Here is an 18450-nt window from a genome sequence, read left to right as displayed (position 1 = left end):
CCACCTCAGCCTGATCTAACTATAAGTAAAGCTATACCTCTATACCCATCAAGCCAGGGGTAGTTGGACACTTATGCTGCCCCATCCCCAGAAAGGATCATGTATTCCCAATCAATTATCTCAAGTTCCTTTGATTGTCTGGTGAATGGCCGTAGAATTGAGAGCCAAATTAATTTGAAGTGAGGCTGCCATGCTCTGAACACTTATAAAACAAGATCCGATTTTCCTTAAGAAGAAAGGAAAAATAACAAAAGTAGATAGCACATAGTAGCTCCTGTATGTCTGAGACCATCTCAGGATTCTACATTTACAGATTATTTTTATCTATATGAAAGATCCATGATGGGGTATTATTCTCAGTCCTTTCATTAACTACTGATACAAAGATTTCAGAAAGTGGGAGGGCTTTGCCCAATGTCCCATTGCAGAAAAGACACATAGAAAGTGGAATTCCTGCCTTTAGAATCAATGCTGTCACCTACTTCCCTGTAAATGTTGCCAAAAATGATATGTGAAGACCAGAATATCTGAACCTGGCTATATCTCCATATGGAGGCTGACACTCACCTCACTCCCTCAACATGGTGTTACCTCTGCTCTTCCTTTTCTCTTGGCCAAGCTGATGTTACTCATTTCATATCTTCCAGAGACTGCTGAACCACTGGTCCTCTTCGACATCCTGAGTGCCTCAGACCTTACTTCCCACATCACAACGTGTGCTTTTAGGGTTCAGGTTTGCCTTTATTGGTGTCATCATTTGACTGCTCTTCTCTCTATTAAATCATAAGTTGGGTGACAGTAGAAGCTGTGTTTGCTAATTGATACATGTTGGTAGTGCCGGGCACTGGAATAGACCCCCTATAAATGTGGTATTTGTTTAGTAAATAACCAAGTGTTATACAGACGTTTGTATTTCACAAAATTATATACATTGCCTGTACCTTAAATGGCCCCTTCTACAGAAATTTATGAGTCAATAGACTTTGTGGATTGATCTAGGTTCGCTTACTTTAGAATTAAAACCCTTGAAGTTACTTTGGAGTTTTCTAGAAAAATAGAAGCAACCTGCTTCCTTTATTGGGTCTTATTTGTCTCCTTTTAAGTAACTGCATATGCTAGTAGTTCCCACTTATGTGATCTGTAAGCCATTACAGTAATAGATGAGGATAGAGATAGGCTAACCGCTGGACCACCCACATAGTATCCAGACAAAACCAGACTCATTTATGTCCAAGAGGATGCTGTTCTAATGTTCTGGGATCACTTCACATAATATTTGACTTAACTCATGGACTGAACAATTGAGAAGCTGCCAGAGGTAAAAGTAGAGAGTAAATTCAATGGAGAACTCACTATCTTTCATGCATTTTCCACAACTATGTGTAATGCTTATTCTTTAGTGGTGAAAGACTGTAAAACTAGGTTCTATGCCTTGCAGATCTTACAAGTTACAGTAGATTTTAACACAGACCTAAAGCTCAAAGGAGATATGTTCTCTCAGTAGTAGAATGATGACTTCACCTTGTCCCCTAAGTCCAAAATGTACCACACTAGTGTTATAAGAAGTCAGATGTAGAAAAACATACTTTAAAAGTTTAAGAGGCAATTTTCAGACTTCACTAAGAAATTCATTTCAAGGTGTCACTTTAAAATTCTAGAAGAGATATTTTTACCTATTTAAAAACAAATTTTGCAGTTAACTCAAAAAATTTCAAATTTAAGTTTGTTAAATAAGATGACAGATGGCCTAATTACTTAAACTCCTTTTCACAGATGAATTGGAAAATATATAAATAAATAAAGTAAGCAACTCTCTACTTAAATGAAGTGATGCTAAGAAACCAAAAGTTAACTCGTTGTTGGTGGAGAGGAGAGAAACATATAAACGTACAAAGCAAAAATGGAAATAAAGGTCTGTTATGTTCAGCAATAGACACTTGATAATAACTTGACAGAGAACATTCCAAAAATTGCCATAGAGAAACAAAGAATTAAACCTAAGGATCATGGTGAGTTAAATCTCTAAATTATGAAAGCAATACCTAGATTGAAAAGTGTTCTAACATGTGTGAGGTCTATAGTAATCAGTATATATTTTAACAGGTAGACCAGTGGGAGATCACTCAAACATTCTCAGTTAGAGGCCTGTGTTGACCTCTGATAGTGTTTGGGCTGCAAGATGCCTTGGCCGGTAAAGGGTGCTTGCCATTAATCCTGATGTCCTGAGATCCATTCCACATTGTTGACGGGAAGAACAGACTTCTACAAATTGTCCTTTGACTTCTGTCTGTCTGTCTGTCTGTCTGTCTGTCTGTCTGTCTCTCTCTCACACACACACACACACACTGATAGATATAAAGATAAATATTGGTAGACAGTAGATAGATAGATAGATGATAGATAGATAGATAGATAGATAGATAGATAGATAGATAGATAGATAGATAGATAGATAGACACAGATACACATGCATTATACATACTTGCATAAATATATAAATGCATAGATAGATATAAGAAATTAAAGTAACTAGTCTGTGAAGGACTGGTGTCCTATTATAATACCATCAAGGCAGAGAGGAAGTAAGAAGTGACATCAGTGTCAACACTCTTCATTGCTCAATGGTGCAAGAACCTAAGAGCCCTGCACTCATTTTTGTATTTAATCACCCAAAGGAAAAGTCATATTTATCTCTGCATCTGAGAAAATACTAGTCTACCATAGATAACCTAGATATTTCCTCAATGTCAGTAAACCAGAAACAAGCATTGTGTTCATGAAACAAGGTTCATATACAGCTGTAAAGGCTTTACAGCTACAAAGAGTGAATAGCAATCCAAGTTTGATTTCGAATAACACATGTAACTTTTGACACTCCAACGTTACAGCCTGAAGGAAATCAGACAATTTAGTTCCATAGCAGCATCTAGAGATTCACACCAGAGTTCATGGAAAGACTCTTGCATTTATATCCTGCAAGCCTAGGAGTGGGGACATCTAGACTATCTATTATTAGTGATGATCATGGCCATGAAAAAACAGTCAGATGTGAACTGGAAGACTCCAGGGACTAATACTGAGATATAAGCTTTATTTGCTCAGGAGCTTGGAGAGAATGTCCCAAGTGGAATCAGAGGAGATACATATTGGTCCCCCTTCAAACCACTGACATTTTAATGAATGCCTACAAGGAAATAGCTGTGATAATGAAACGGGCTTGTCAGAGCCCTTCATCTGCCCTTCTCACCTGGCTCTGGCCATCTTCATTCAGTTGCATTGGTTTTCTCAGCTCTCACGATGGATTTGTGCTATTTATGCTTTCTCCTTGGGGATGTGGTGTGGAAAAGGAGGGCAAAAAAACAGCAGACACCAGAAGAAAGTCGAAAGGGAAAGTTTACCTTTAAATTAGCATAATACTCGATCGTGATAAATGAGTTTATGTAAAAAGTTGCCTACTCTAGAAACTGACATTTGTGCCTGGTACAATTAGTATGTGGGGTGTGTGCATGTGATCTCCAGCACCTCCAAAGTGCAAGGGTGGTATTTTCATAAATGTCAGTTCTCTCTCTGCTATGAACTCATAGAGCTTTGGGATCTGATAGAAGTTTGCAGAGAAATAAACTGAACAGATGCAAGTGAAGTCACTTAGCACACGGCAAAGATTCAGAGCTAACATTTCCAAGCAATGGACAATTTTGATGACATACAGATTGAAAGGATCCACAGCTCTACCTTAATGGTCCCCCAGGTGTGAAACTGCAGCCATGTCTGATGCATTTTCATCTGTGTGACTCTGACCATTCCTACATCCAGTCTTGAAGTTCTGGACTAAATCAGTCAGGACATTCTCCTTGGCAGTGCTTTTTAGATAGCATATGCCCTCAAATTAAGGCTAACCCTAAAAATTTTAAGGCAGAGAAGTTCCACAAGACACGAAGTAATTTTCCTGAAAAGTGCTAGTAAAACAAGGTCTGTTATTATCTCAAGAGATATAGGAGCTGAATAAGAAATGTTATCAGTATGGATAAAAGGAAACACAAAGATGCCCCATCCACAAATGTATAGTCAGCATTATGACAAATTGTTATCTTTGGTATAGAGGTAGGCTCTGTTCCTACAAGTATTCTCTCCTCAGGTGCCCATAGTAAAAATGAAGGGAGAACTGACATACATCACAAGTAACGGCCTGCTATGGAAGTGGGGTCTCTACAGACCTGATGATTTTGTAATAAAAATAAAGAAAGAAATCTGAAAACTTACCTAAAAGCACAGAGCTTTACCAGGACACCTCTACCTTCTAACTTCTTAACTGTGTCCTTTTGTAATATATATACTTTTAATTGTCATGAACTTTAAACTGTTTTCTAGGCTACAGATTTCCATTTAGCATATCATGGAAAGATTCCAAAAAGAAACTGTTCTAAATCTTTGTTTATTATTCTTATTCTTATTCTTCTTATTATTCTTATTATTTTATTATCATTTAATCTTTTTTTACAGCCCAGTCATCCCCCTCCTGGTCTACCTTTGACTGTTCCACATTCCATACCTCTTACCCCAGCCTCATCTCTGAGAAGTTGCCCCCACCCTCCACCCCCACCCAACCAAACGTTCCCACTCATGGGGCCTCAAGTCTCTGGAGGCTTAGGAGCATCTTCTCTGACTGAGTACAGACCTGGCAGTCCTCTGCTGTATATGTTCTTAAGAGAGTAAAAGGTGCTGTCCTCTATCTCCCAGGAAGCTGATATTCAGATAAAACACACTTAAGGACTAATTATACTAAAGAGCAGGACATGATTCAAAAGAGAGGGGACATCTATTACGTAGAATTCCCTACAGAAGCATTAGAAATTTTACATGCATTGATTGCTAGTTAGCATTAGGAAGACATTCACGAGGTGACTCTACCAAAGCCACAACTGTTTGCATTAGCAAGAAGGGAACACAAGCTAACTGATAAGAATGTAGTGGTATAATGCAATTAATACAGTAATGTCTGTTAATTAGTGTCTTCCAACTGTCAAAAGAAGATGTCGGGTAGAAGGCAAACTTATTTTACTGATTAAAAATTAGAATCCATCTTGTGAAACTGTGATAGACCTTCCTTTGATCTAATTAAAGGGAGAGTTTGCATACTCAAAACTTGAGCCACTCTGACATAAATTAACATATTCATAAGTGAGATAGATGGATCCCTTGCAATTAACATGGGACAAGAAGAATAAAGCTAATTAGTAAACATGCTTTCTTTATTAACTTGCAGGTCAAGCTCTGTTTTCTTATAAACTAATAGTGATAGAACAGAGTAATTTTTTTCAAAGTTAAATTACTGGCTTTGAAATTATGTGGTGCTCTATTGCTGAAATGAAGCTTACTCTTCCTTGCAAAGCACCTGTTAGTGCACAACCATAAATGTTTCCCCCTGAAAATGGCAGCATTGAGTAGGTTAACTGGTTTCTTGAAAATGCACACTTTTCTATTTATAACCTTAACGCATGTCTAGAGAAATCGAGAGTTTTCTTAACTCTTCTAGTGAATATCCATCCTTCAGCTGTTCACAGCACTTGCTTGTGTTGCTTTTCATGCAAATTGTAACAACAGCAGCTGGACTGTGTACCAAGTATAAATCTCTTCCTTCCTAACCTACCTCTTGATCGAGTTCCTATTGTGATTGCTTTTGTTAGTGGATCCAAATATCTCCTAAAGTGCAGTTTCTGTGATCTCCTCCCTAAAACTCTTGGCACTATGCCTGACCCTTCCCTAGGTTCTCTAGGTATCAGAGGAAGCTGGAGAATCCCACAGAAATCAGTGTACAGAGGCATGTAGGAATGCCTCTGTCACTCCAAGAACTTATCAGCTCCTAACAGAAATAGATGTCTGGCCAGGCAATTCAAAGGGCTAGGAGAGCTCCAGACTGAAATAAATGACCCATTTGTAGTCTTAGGGAAAATTTTAGTGTCTAATTGCCAAAACCAAACCAACAATATATAGTCTTTTAAGGGTGACATGGTTAACAAAAGACAAGTCCAAAAATTGATTAGAAGTGTTAATTGCAACTTGATGTGCCAGGATAGGTCAGAACTCTTGGGGGACTTCCCCTTCTCTGAGAAGAAGGGGACCAGAAAATTAGGGAAGGGCTTAGGAAGGTTGGACTGGGAGAAGAGGAAGGCAAGGAATATCCATAGGAATATAAAGTGAACAAATAATTAAATTAATGAAATTAAAAGTGTTAACTGAACAAATTTTCTCCTTGATCTGCTTTTCACCAAAGACATTGTTACCCCAGAATGCTTCTTTCCTTCAAAGTGTTTTATTCAAAATTCTGCTCTTCTCTAAATTCTGCAGAAGGGTCTAAATTTCATATTCATTTATCTGTTTTCCTTCTATATATGAAATCTTTACCACACAAATACCCTAATGTTCTCAGCTGCTTTTACTGGCTATCATTGTCTTCTCCACTTGATTGTGAAAGTAAGACATTGGCATCACTGGTTTCAATCAGCTGTACACTGTATCATTTCAGGAATGCATGGGCCATCAGTATGTCCCAGTTATACTGGCGAATTTAACAGAAATCCTAGCAGATATTAAGTGATAACTATCAATGTCATTAACATGATTTGGTAGCCTGGTGTTCTTGTTCTTTTCATTTCTCAATAAGTTATATTTTTTGCTCTCTAAATTTCTAGTTTGATAAAACCCAGATATCTTGGGAAAGACACATGTCAAATTAATTAGACAAGTGCCCACTCTGTAGTTATTAATACTTTGAACTGAGGTTTGAAAATCATATGCCTCTTCTTAGTCTTCTACAAGGATTCCAGGAAATACAGTTTCTCTAAGAGTAACTAGTCCCCCAGACCTCAAGAGAGATGATAGACTAGTAAAGATGCTTGAACCAGGAAGGGGTCAGCCTTACACTTCAAGAACATGAATATGTGGTCTAGTTCATCTAAGTAACAGCTTTAAGTATAAACATTTATACTATAATTTAATTATCCTAGTAAGTTAAAAACCTTCCCTGACTGAAGTTGTCAAATGGTGATCAGAATGTTCTTCTAAAAACTGTTGGGGGACAAGTGTCAGGGTAAGGTCACATCAAGTTTCCAACCCTTAACCAACATGAAATATTCATGGATTTCTATTCGGTTATGCCCCTTCCATGGCCTCAAACCTTCTTTTTATGTTCCTAATTCAACATGCAAGTTTATCTTTCCATAGCCAACCTTTATTCAGGAGTAAAGGTCAATTATGACTGCACTTTGCTAACAGTTATCATTATTACCCAGGATGCACTCAGTGCTCCAGTGATATTACACTGTGCATAAATGTGGCTAAAAAAAAACCCTGGCTGCTGAAATTTAAAGACAGAATGAGAAGAAAGAATGAATGTTTTTCTCTTGTTACCTTTATAATTTACTTGAACAAATGTCATAGAGAAAAGAAGCTTGGACTCAATCTCCCTCAATCAGTGTCAGTTACATTACAACTTAATAAAAGTTTATACTGCATAATATTATTTTCTTTGTATGAACCATTTTCTGACAACTTACATTTAGTTAGATAATTTTTGCATGTATATTCTACATGAAGATAAATATGATAAATTATTTCTACTTATATTCAGTGTGATGCGGAAGTAGCTATAAAATACAAAGTCTGGCTAAGCCACTAAGTTCTGGCACCAGCAGAGATAACATGTGCATACAAAGCAACCCTAAATAGCAATAGTATCAAGAGGGAGAACACACATCTGTATTTTGTCTATCTTGTAGGAACTGAGAAGGATCTAGCCTCTGAATGGTCTTCTTATCAAAGAGCTCTTGCTTCAGATCATTGACATACCTCAGTAGGATAGTCACCCCTGCCCTCTTTGCAGTCGATAAACTCTGGTGAAAGTACAGTTGTGGTGCGGAGTTTAGTTGAGTATAGAGATTTCAATCAGTAAAATATAGAATAAAAGTTGTTTTCCAAAAAAAGCAATCTTTTCGTGTCCTGTAATTCTTATATTTTCTAAAGATTTTCTCATCTTTTTCTTGGGAGAGAGTGGGGGTGTTTAAATAAGAAATTATTAAATTCAAGTTCAGAAGTGTAAAATTGGTGGTTACTGAGAAACAATAAATGTGTGGAATGTCATAAATACTATGATTGACATTTCACTACTTATAGAGAATTATTGAAAGAGAGAAATTAGGAATAATAAAGGTATGCATTTGAAGAAAAAGTAGCAATTTACAAAACCTTTGTAACTCAAACTTCTGTGTGCTTTAAAGAGAGATCACAATCCAGCTACCAGCCACCCATTATTTAGCCAACTGCTAACCTGAGGACATTTCCTCCTCCTCCTCCTCCTCCTCCTCCTCCTCCTCCTCCCTCTCCTCCTCCTCTTCCTTCTTTCGTCTTCTTTTCCTTTTCCTTCTCTTCTTTTTTCCCCCTTTGGTCTCTCTCTCTCTCTCTCTCTCTCTCTCTCTCTCTCTCTCTCTCTCTCTCTCTCTCTCTCTCTCTCTCTCTCTCTCTCTTTTGATAAGTTGTAGACCTTAGTGCTCTGTCTCTTTTGGCACACTATCAGCTGAAACAAGGGAAGATGCAGAAAGAACTGACACAACACTGACCAAGCCCAAGTACATTTGTTTAGAACAAAAATGTATCTTTACATTTAAAGTTTCTTTCTTGAAAGTGTCCCCAGTAGACACTGTCCAGCGACACATACATGCCAACTTCCCTGCAAAATCTTTTGCTCTCTGTCAAAGAGGAATTAGTGGCTTCTACATCAGGATTATCACAACAGAGTTCTTGTACATCTAGTTGGCAATAGGTCACTTTTGTACAAATGTCTGGTTCTGACCCTGCTCCATGTCTGCAGATTCTATGTGCCAATAGGTATTTACCTTCCACTGGGCTCCTGGTGCAGTGGGCACACTCAAAATGCCTATTCTTTCTGTTATTCTCCTTTTCTATCTTCTTACAGACAACATTTAAGGAGATCACGGTGTTTCTGTTTCTTAAGTTTTGGTTCCTGGCTTGAAATAACTCAAAAAATGTCATAAATATTTACTAAATTAATAAATAACCAACTAATATTTGCTATGTGCAAAATTTTAAGGAATATCAATCCACTCTAAATGTTATATACCCATTTCCCATGCCTAAAATATATGAAAGCAACAGAAAAGAAAAATCCCAGGCTTTCAGAAGATAAAACCTATTGTTTAATGAATTACCCTTTGTTTAAAGGTTTCATCTGGACTTGGGTCCCATGACATAGGGAGGATTTGAATTACTCATGAGCCCCACTAACCTACCCCCTTTCCTGATAAAACTCCTTTAGGTTAGTATTTATTTGTTTTCTGTCCCTGAAATTCTATATCTGCTCTTTCCTGGGTTGAGCCTCAGCCCTTTCAGGTAGCTCTGACTCCTGAGCAGGACTTTGACTCTTTTGTAGACACTCCAAGTTAGCCAACTGTATATGTAACGCACAGCTTCCCCATCTCCTCTGTAGGCAGAAGTTTCTCCCCCTCTTTCTCCCATCCCACCTCTCTCAGCAGCAGTAACAAATGCTTACCGATGAAATCATCTGCGTTATTCTACTGTAAGAAATGCAAGTACTATATTTTCAAGGATTCATAAGGAAAAAAAAAAGGACAGACTGTATGTGATTGAGTCTACAGAGCCAAGCTCATTTCATGGTGCAGGAGTGTTTCATCCTAAGCCACACTGTCTGTGAAGTCTCCCACTGAAGAAACCAGGTAGCAGAGAGTTAAAGCAGTTGCTCATTGGTTTTTTCCCAGATCCTATTTTAATTTGCTCCCTCTTTTTGGACAGCTCTGTGAAGGCAGTCTGGTTCGCTGCCTCGCCATACTAATGAGACTCATCCATCTGCCTCTGTCATTGCCAGCCTCTCCTTTCTGCTGGAAGTCAGAGATGAACGCTCAGGACAGGTCCTTTCTAGGCTGCAGTACTTAATCATTTCTAAACACGCTAGATGGCCTCAGGCAGTGAAGGCAACAAGCATTTAACCCAGGCTTGGCAGCTCTGGCTTGCCCACACTCTGCCTGGGAGCTCTGATAATGAAAAGTTGCTGCGTTTTTCCTCTCCACTTAACCAGATGCTCTTTGCTTCTTGGGGCAAAAGGTTAAATAGATATAAGAACCCATGCTAGTTTTGAAGGCTTTTATTAGCAGTACTTCTAGGAGAGAGCAAAGAGGATGCGGTTGTCCCTGATCCATTTGTCCCTTGGGATTCATATTTAGGCTGTGTCCTTGTCTTTTACAAAAAGGGATGTTGCCTTTACCCATGGGGCTTTTGTTGTGGTTTTACAGCATAGGAGTTAACACAGGCAGGCTGGCTGGCTATCATTTGTTTAACATTCTGTTCTTATGAAAATAATGAACCAAGAGGACGGACACCTTTATTCATAATGTAGGGAAAACATTTTTACCAGAGTGGCTAGAGTCTCAGATTTATTTTTCCACTCCATCTACTCCTCCATATGTCTATAGAATCCACCTTTTTCCCAGAGCTCATGTTAGTATAAAGCAATTGTCTGGGATGTGTAAGAATTAAGTATCCCATCACTCAGGCTAGACATGCAATTAGAAGAGTTGCACTAATTTCCACTGCTGAGACCTTGTCACTTTAATTTATCCTTACATTGCTGCATTTAGGCCTTTTCTGGTGGGAGGCCAAAGATTTTATACAGTTTTAGTCAATGGAGTTTTGATGTAGGAACTTGAGTACATTTGATGTACTCAAAATGCGTAATGTTTGGAAGAAAGAATTGGAAGGTTTTACTAGAACTGGATAAAAGAAACAAAAAAGTCTGCAGGAAGACGTACACACCTCTGTGATTTTGCCATACTAGCAAAATGGCTAAAGGTTTACATCTAGAAAAGTTGTGTAGAATGATTCTGGGTGATTTTTTTTTCTCTGATATTATTATTTTCAAATTTTGCTGCTTTCATTGATCCACATATTACAAGATGATTGTCTGATAATTTAAACCCTGATGAAAAGCACTGAGATTTTACCTAAGTCATGACAATGTGATCCCCAAAGCAGTGGAACTGCAGGGAGATGAAGGCAAGAGAATCTTGGTTGAAGATGACAGCAAGAACCATGAAGGGAAGGAGCCTGAAATAAATTAAGGTTGTTTAATGATCTGTAAGGACAATAACCAGATAGAGCAGTGTCTTTGTGGACTTTATCAAAAACTCTCTAAATAAATTGCAGGCAAAAGAGTATAACTCAAAAACAAACAAACAAACAAAAACAATAAAACAAAAAAACATGGTTAATTACCTCAAAGAAGTCAGAATATCAGAATCTCACCTTCCTAAATGATTCTTCATGGGGCCATGGCAAATCCTATGTGGGCCAATTATTGAGCTTCCTGATAAATGTCGTGCTTTCAGCCAGTCCCTGGATCATGAAAACTTCACACAGCCTGTTTTAATTTCACCTTGAGCTGATATAGAATTCTGTCTGTCTGCAGTTCTAAAATCGAGTTTGCTAGTATGCTAATAAAACCATAACTGTTTCGAAATAAACATATGAAAACACTCAATTTTAAGTCAATTTTATGTCCAAAGAAGAATTTGCCACTAGTTTTTTTTTTTTTTTTTTTGTTTAACCAACAGAATTTTCAATAATGAAGAGTGTTCACATTTGCCTTGATTCTTTACCATAAAAGCCTAGATGATTTGGAAGGTTGGTGTCCGTTTCCCTTCATCACACAAAGTGGTATCACTACTTTCTGTTAAATTTCAGCTCTGAGGATGTAATGTTCTCTTTTCCTCAATCCCTAGATTAACTTCTGCTGAGAAGACTCAGTGTTGAAAAGTTTTCTATACATATTGATCAAAATGAACTCATAGTTATTTGTGTTGTATCTTATTGGAAGAGTTCTGAACACTTCATGAATCAGAACATAACATTAACATGTGAGTCTTTAGACATTCACAAAAATAATCCACGGAAAAAAAGAGTTTAACCTTAGTAATAATTCAAGGAATTCAGAGCAGGACCCTGTTTCTTGAACAGCAAACTTTTCTTTTGGTTCTTCCTCTAAAAGACCAAGAGTTCATTGCTATTAATTGTATAGGATTCATTCAGGAAATAGTTAACAGTTTATCTGAAAGATCATATCAGTTTTTTAAAAGAATTTAGAATAAACTTTCATAATATGTTGATAGGGTCTCTATAATCTCTTATTACAGGTGACTATTCAACACACACATACACACACGCATACACACACACACATATGCATTTAATAATATACTATCTGTGTCAGTGTCTGACATGAATATAATAAATATACTACTTATTTGTAAACATATTCCTGCCTTAAAAACTGTAGGGTGTAGCAGGCATGAGCACTTTCCTACACAAGCATGATGACGTGAGCTTGGAGTGGCCAGCTACTGTGGAAAAGCTAAGTATGTTACATATACCTGCAGCTCCAGCACCAGAGGGGGCAAAGATGCTGAGGCTTGCTCACCACAGCTTAGCTCTATTAAGATGCCCCAACTAAGGTGATAAGTCAGAGAGTCGAAAAGCAGGGCATGTGATTTCTTCTTCTAACCTTTGCATGTTCTTGGATGTGCATGTATACATACATTTACCACACGAACACACATTATGAGTGTTTGCCACATACAAAACTGTCATAAATAAAATCTAAAAATGGAAAACACATTTAGAAAAATATTTACTGAAGTTTTACTGACTCACAATTGTTTATAAAACATCTATAATTTGATGATCATGTTTTAAGAATGTGAGGAAATGTGAAGAACTTTTTCCTGTGTCATCACTGATATTTCTGGATAGCAAATCTTCTGCAGCAAAATATACTCTGCATAAAAATAATTTGCCCATTATTTCTAAAAGGGGATCACATCCTTTTGGTTAGGAAAACCTCTCATCAAATATGAAACAGACAGTGAAAATTCTAGAGGCTATTATTTGCAGTAGCAGCTTATGTAAGTTGATTTAAAAGTTAAAAATAAGAATAAAGGACAATAATGTTACACAAAATGAAATGATTCAAGGAAAGTTATTATTGAACATTTTTTTCTGTTTGGTACCTACATTCATTTAAAATCAATGGACTAATTAAAACTGAAAAAAAACATGGAAGCAGAAATAAATAAAAATACTAAATTTTAAAATTGTATATTTTCCTAAATAGTCTTGAAGCCAAGAAAAATGCTCAAAATGAAAAAGAGAGAGAGAAGAAAAGACTATATCTCAATATCTGTGTAGTTCATGAGCTCAAGGATTGGTTTCCCTCGAGGAGAGCAAAGGTGCATGCCTCTCCTGGAATGTCTTTTTCTCAAACTGCTTTTTACTATGTTCGGCCTTTAAAACTTTGGATAAATCCAATTTGTGTACTTGAATGTAAGAGTGTAGTTATCATCTCTGTCACCACAGACTTCATAATCAAAACCATTATTTTATGACAGAGATCTTCAGGCATTTCCAAAAATTACAGAAAAATGGAGGTGCTAAGTTTTACATAATCTTAATAATTTGGGGAGAGTGAGTTCCCTTATACATCCTCAGTCGCCTATGTATTTGTGTATAGAATTTTTATTCAGATTGTCCAAGATGTTGACTCATCATAGGCATGTGTCAGCTAGAAAAAAATGCTGAAAAGACCTTTAGTTAGTCAATTAATTAGCTACTATATTTAAAGTATCATAGGGTACACAGTTTAGTATAAGCAAGAATCTATCTTCTTGCTTTAAACAAGACTATGCATCTACCTCAGCAAGTACATAAAGTTCAAATGGTACATCTTGTTTGACCGATTCAATGACTTGTTAGTGTCCAGTGGACTAAACAAACATCACAATATCATCTGACATAGTTCTATATGATACATGCACATGTATATCTATGTGTGTGTATGTATAGATAGATATATAAACTTGGCATCTTTTCCAGGAGATATGCCAGGATATATTCACAGCTTTATATACACATGTAATTCATGTATTTCTGTGCATATGGCAGTCAAGGGAATATAGCTAATCGACTGAACATGTTTTATTCCAGATGTTTTTATCATATTTTCTCGCTATCACTAATAAAATATCCCCACAGTTGTTCCACTTGGACAGTTTGATTGGTCTTTAATCCCAAACCTCATTGAAAGAAGGAACACAAAGCATTTTATGTCCTCTGGAATGAGACAACAATGGTGGCAAGTCAGCCACTGCCGAGGCTCTGCAGACAGAGAGTCCATCTTAACACAAAGCAAGCTATAAACCAACAAGAGATGCTTTATTTTGGATCCCTAGCACCTGTCTTTTAGATTTACTTTCTAGGCTTCACCTGCATCTACCTGCTTAAGGCTACATCTTCTGTCTTCCACATGGAGGCTGAGATCCCCTCCCACCTGGGCAGCTCTCAGGCTGAATTCCACCTTTCTCACCATCATGCCCTTGCACTCTGTGCTAGACTCGTTGCTACTCTGCGTTCATGTGTCCCGTTGTCAGGTAGCCAAATGGCCCTCAAAAGCTGCTTTCTTATCCAAGTGTTTCCAAAGTCATTCTCATTTCTAATAAGAGCTCATTTACTAATAAAGATTCCCCAAATCACTGCTATATACATTCTTTCATCTAAGTTAAATTTAAATAACTACAAAAATTGTTTCTGACAAGCTCTGGCTTTAGACTCCTTTTTTCGTTTAAAAATCAGACCAGTCTTTTCTAATTTCCAAATGTCTCACATCAGTTAGGCCAGTCCTCCTACACTTGAGGTCATGTATTTACAAAAAATGGGTGTGCTGGTCTCATCTTTATGCCCACTCTAATAAGTAAAAAGGCTAAAATGACCTATCTAATATTATCTCTCCATCTTTTTTTAACTGCATATAGCCTCACCAACTCATTGGTGAGCATAAATGTTTTCACCTTTCCTGGCTATGTTGATGTCAACGTGACACAAGGTAGAGTCCTCTGAAAGGGAGAAACCTCAGATTCATCTGTAGGTCAGTTTTCTTAATAAGTGATTTATGGAATTGGTTTCAGTCCATCATGGATGGTGCTATCCTTGGGCTTTTGGTTCCCAATTTCATAATAAAGCTAACTGAGCAAGCTATGATAAGCAAACAAGCAAACAGAATCACACACACACACACACACACACACACACACACACACATACACGATGGCTCTGCAACTGCTCCTGTCTCCAGGTTCCTGCACTGTTTGAGTTCCTATTTGAACTTCCTCTGCTGATGAACAATGATGTGACAGTGTAAGTTGAATAGACCCTTCCTTCTTTAAGTTGCTTTGTCATGATGTTGTTTCAACACAGCAATAATTATCCTTGTAAGACGTGCCTACTCAAAATCGTCATGCCAAATGCTTCCTAGTGGCATTCCCTTTGTCTTTAAAGATTTTCTTCAAGCAATAGCAAATACTGAAAGGCCTAGTGGGGTTAACACTAGTGATGAGGAAGAAAATGCTACCACAGTGTGTGCGGGTGCCTAAAACTCTTGAGGCAGACACTATGCTGTAAGAACTAGTGTGAGGGGCTGGAGAGATGGCTCAGTGGTTAAGAGCACTGACAGCTCTTCCAGAGGTCCTGAGTTCAAATCCCAGCAACCACATGGTGGCTCTCAACCATCCGTAATGAGATCTGACGACCTCTTCTGGTGTGTCTGAAGACAGCTACAGTATATTGGCATATAATATATAAATAAAATCTTTAAGAAAAAAACAAAAAACTGAAAAAAAAGAACTAGTTTTATTATCTAGTTTACAACCTAAGAGTACAACACACATTAAACTACCATGACTATATTGAAGTACATGTGATGATCAAGAAAGTTGCTACTTGGAGGCTACTATGAAGCTGCTATACCTTCAAAGAAAATATTTCTGATTCACCCTAAATAAGCTTTGCTATTCAATCCGTGCTGGCAGAGTGACGACATGGCATCAGCTGTCACTGAGGCAGCCATCTGAGCAACCTCCAATGAGATCATCTGAGCTAACCCAGAACCAGTATGTGCTCCAGAGGAGGGAGACCCTCGTTCAAGTTGTGTTCCTCTCCGATTTACTACTTATTTAATGTTGGCTGGACAAGTTACTTCACTGCTGCCTTCCTAATCCAAAGTTTCTAACATAAAAAGTGACACAATAACTGAATGATAAATGTTAATGTATTTAAGGCCTGCAGCAGAGTGCCTGACCCGGAAAAGGTGCTAAGTAAGTAATGGCTCTTACAGAAAACGATAATGTTAGCAATGTTAAGAGGAATGAGGTAGTTTATTTCTCACACGTCTCAGAAGTCAAACTACATGCTTTCAATAAAAGCAAAGAAAAAAATTTAAAGATTTTTTTTTCTTAAAGTACAACAAGAACATGCTCAACTATGTGTTCTAAGGGGGCAAAATACCATCGGTCTCCTGGAAAGATGAGGGCAAAGAACTTGAGAAATAACACAAAGTCTATTAGTTGTTGTACAGTGTCACATTTAAATTTAGGAAATTGAACAGGGACAAGTTTGGTGGGAAGTTTTACTGACTGAAAACAAGAAATAGAAGAGAGGCTCAAGTATTGAAGACAAGATTGAAGAAATGGATACATCGAGCAAAGAAAATGTAAATCCTAAAAAAAATTCCTGACACAAAGAATCCAGAAAACCTAAGACACTGTGAAAAGACACAGAATGATAGGAAAAAGGAGCCAGCTCAAAGACCCAGATAAGCCTGTAAACAAAATCATACAAGATATTTTCCTTAACCAAAAGAAGGAGATACCTATGAAACCACAAGAAGTGGGAGGTATAACAAATAAACCGAGCAAGAAAGAAAGAAACTTGGAACACAATAATCAAAACACCAAATGTGCACAATAGGGGAAGAATTTTAAAAGCACAAGGGAAGAAGATCAAGAACATATAAAGACATTTTCTAGAATTACACCTGACTTCTCAATGAATCCTCTAAAAACCAGAAGGGTCTGGCCCAATGTTCTGAAGACTCAAGGAGGAAACTTATCCAAGCCAGGACTACTATATGCAGAAAGATTTTCAATTACCATAGATAGGTAAAGAAGATACTCCTCGATAAAACTATATTTAAGCAATACCTATCCACAAATCTATCCTTACAAAGTACTAGAAGGAAAACTCCAACCTAAAGAGGCTAAGTAAATCCCAAAAAAACATAGGGAATAAATAATTTCAGAGCAGAAAAGTCAAATAGTCAAAATCAGGGAAACACACACACACACACACACACACACACACAGAGAGAGAGAGAGAGAGAGAGAGAGAGAGAGAAACAACAACAAAATAATGAGAATAAACCAAAAGGTATTGCATATTGATATCTTTCAAAACCAATGGTCTCAATAACCCAATAAAATGACACAGACTAACAAAATGGATGCAAAAACAAACAAACAAAAGAGAATTATTCTGCTGCATACAAGAAACACTTTCTCACAATGTTTGTGTTGGGAGGTCACATGGTTATAAAAACCTCTCTCTTAACTACCAATACATTAGACAACTTCACAGTCAGTGAGAAATTTAAAAGGAAAAAAAAATGGTGACTTGAATCACTATTGATTCAGCTGCAGTCACTTTTGAAGGTTACATACCACCCAGGCTGAGTATCTGGATTTTTTTTTTTTATGCACGTCTATGTGTGCTCTTGCATGCACTCTATAAATTTATATTATTTTTATTAATTATTTCATTTATTCACTTTATATCCCAATTGCATCTCCCCTCCTCAAAGTACCCCCAAATACAACCCCTTTTCCTATGCCCTCTTCCCCTTCTGCTCTGAGCGGGGGCTGGGGGGGAGCCTCCACCTTATCACCCCACCCTGGCACATCAAGCCACTGTAGGACCACGCAATCCTCTCCCACTGAGCACAGACAAGGTAGCTCACTTGGGGGAATGGGATCTATAAGCAGACAACAGATTCAGGGACAACTCCTGTTCCAGTTGTTTGGGGACCCTCATAAAGACCAAACTGCACATCTGGTACATATGTACATGGGCACTTAGGTCTATCCCATGCTTGACCCCTGAAATAAACATTGTTAGAAATTTCTGTATCAATGCAGAATAATTTCTAAGATACATTAATGGGAGGAAAAGTAATATACTCAGGTTGGTGTTGAATTGGTTCTTGTTTATGTAGGAAAAGATAAAGAACAATAATGTGTGCTCATATCTGCTTATATTTTTTATAAAGATACCTGTGATAGACCTATATGAATCTTCAAACAAGTGGTAACCAGAGATGGAGTACAGATCAGACAATGTAATTAAAGTGAGACTCCGTCAGACTGCAGCCTCCTCAACTCATGTTGAAACTCCCTTGCAATGGAAACAGTATGCAGTGAGACATTCAGAGCATAGTGATGTCACAGGAGCCTGCCAGCATGAATGAGTCAGTGGCTGCTGTTACTGTG

General features: G+C 37.6%; 1 long non-coding RNA gene across 1 annotated transcript in view; it reads right to left on the bottom strand.

Annotated features, from left to right (window-relative positions):
• The window catches only part of Gm30886, a 40935-nt gene extending 22607 nt beyond the window's left edge, over positions 1-18328 (bottom strand). Inside the window, exon 1 of the long non-coding RNA XR_390437.1 lies at positions 18235-18328. This is a non-coding gene — a long non-coding RNA (predicted gene, 30886). The remainder of the gene's footprint in view (positions 1-18234) is intronic.
• Positions 18329-18450: the final 122 nt, after the last annotated feature.

Source organism: Mus musculus, chromosome 4, assembly GCF_000001635.26.
Source record: "Mus musculus strain C57BL/6J chromosome 4, GRCm38.p6 C57BL/6J".
NCBI lineage: Eukaryota > Metazoa > Chordata > Mammalia > Rodentia > Muridae > Mus > Mus musculus.
This window is presented reverse-complemented; position numbering and strand designations above follow the sequence as displayed.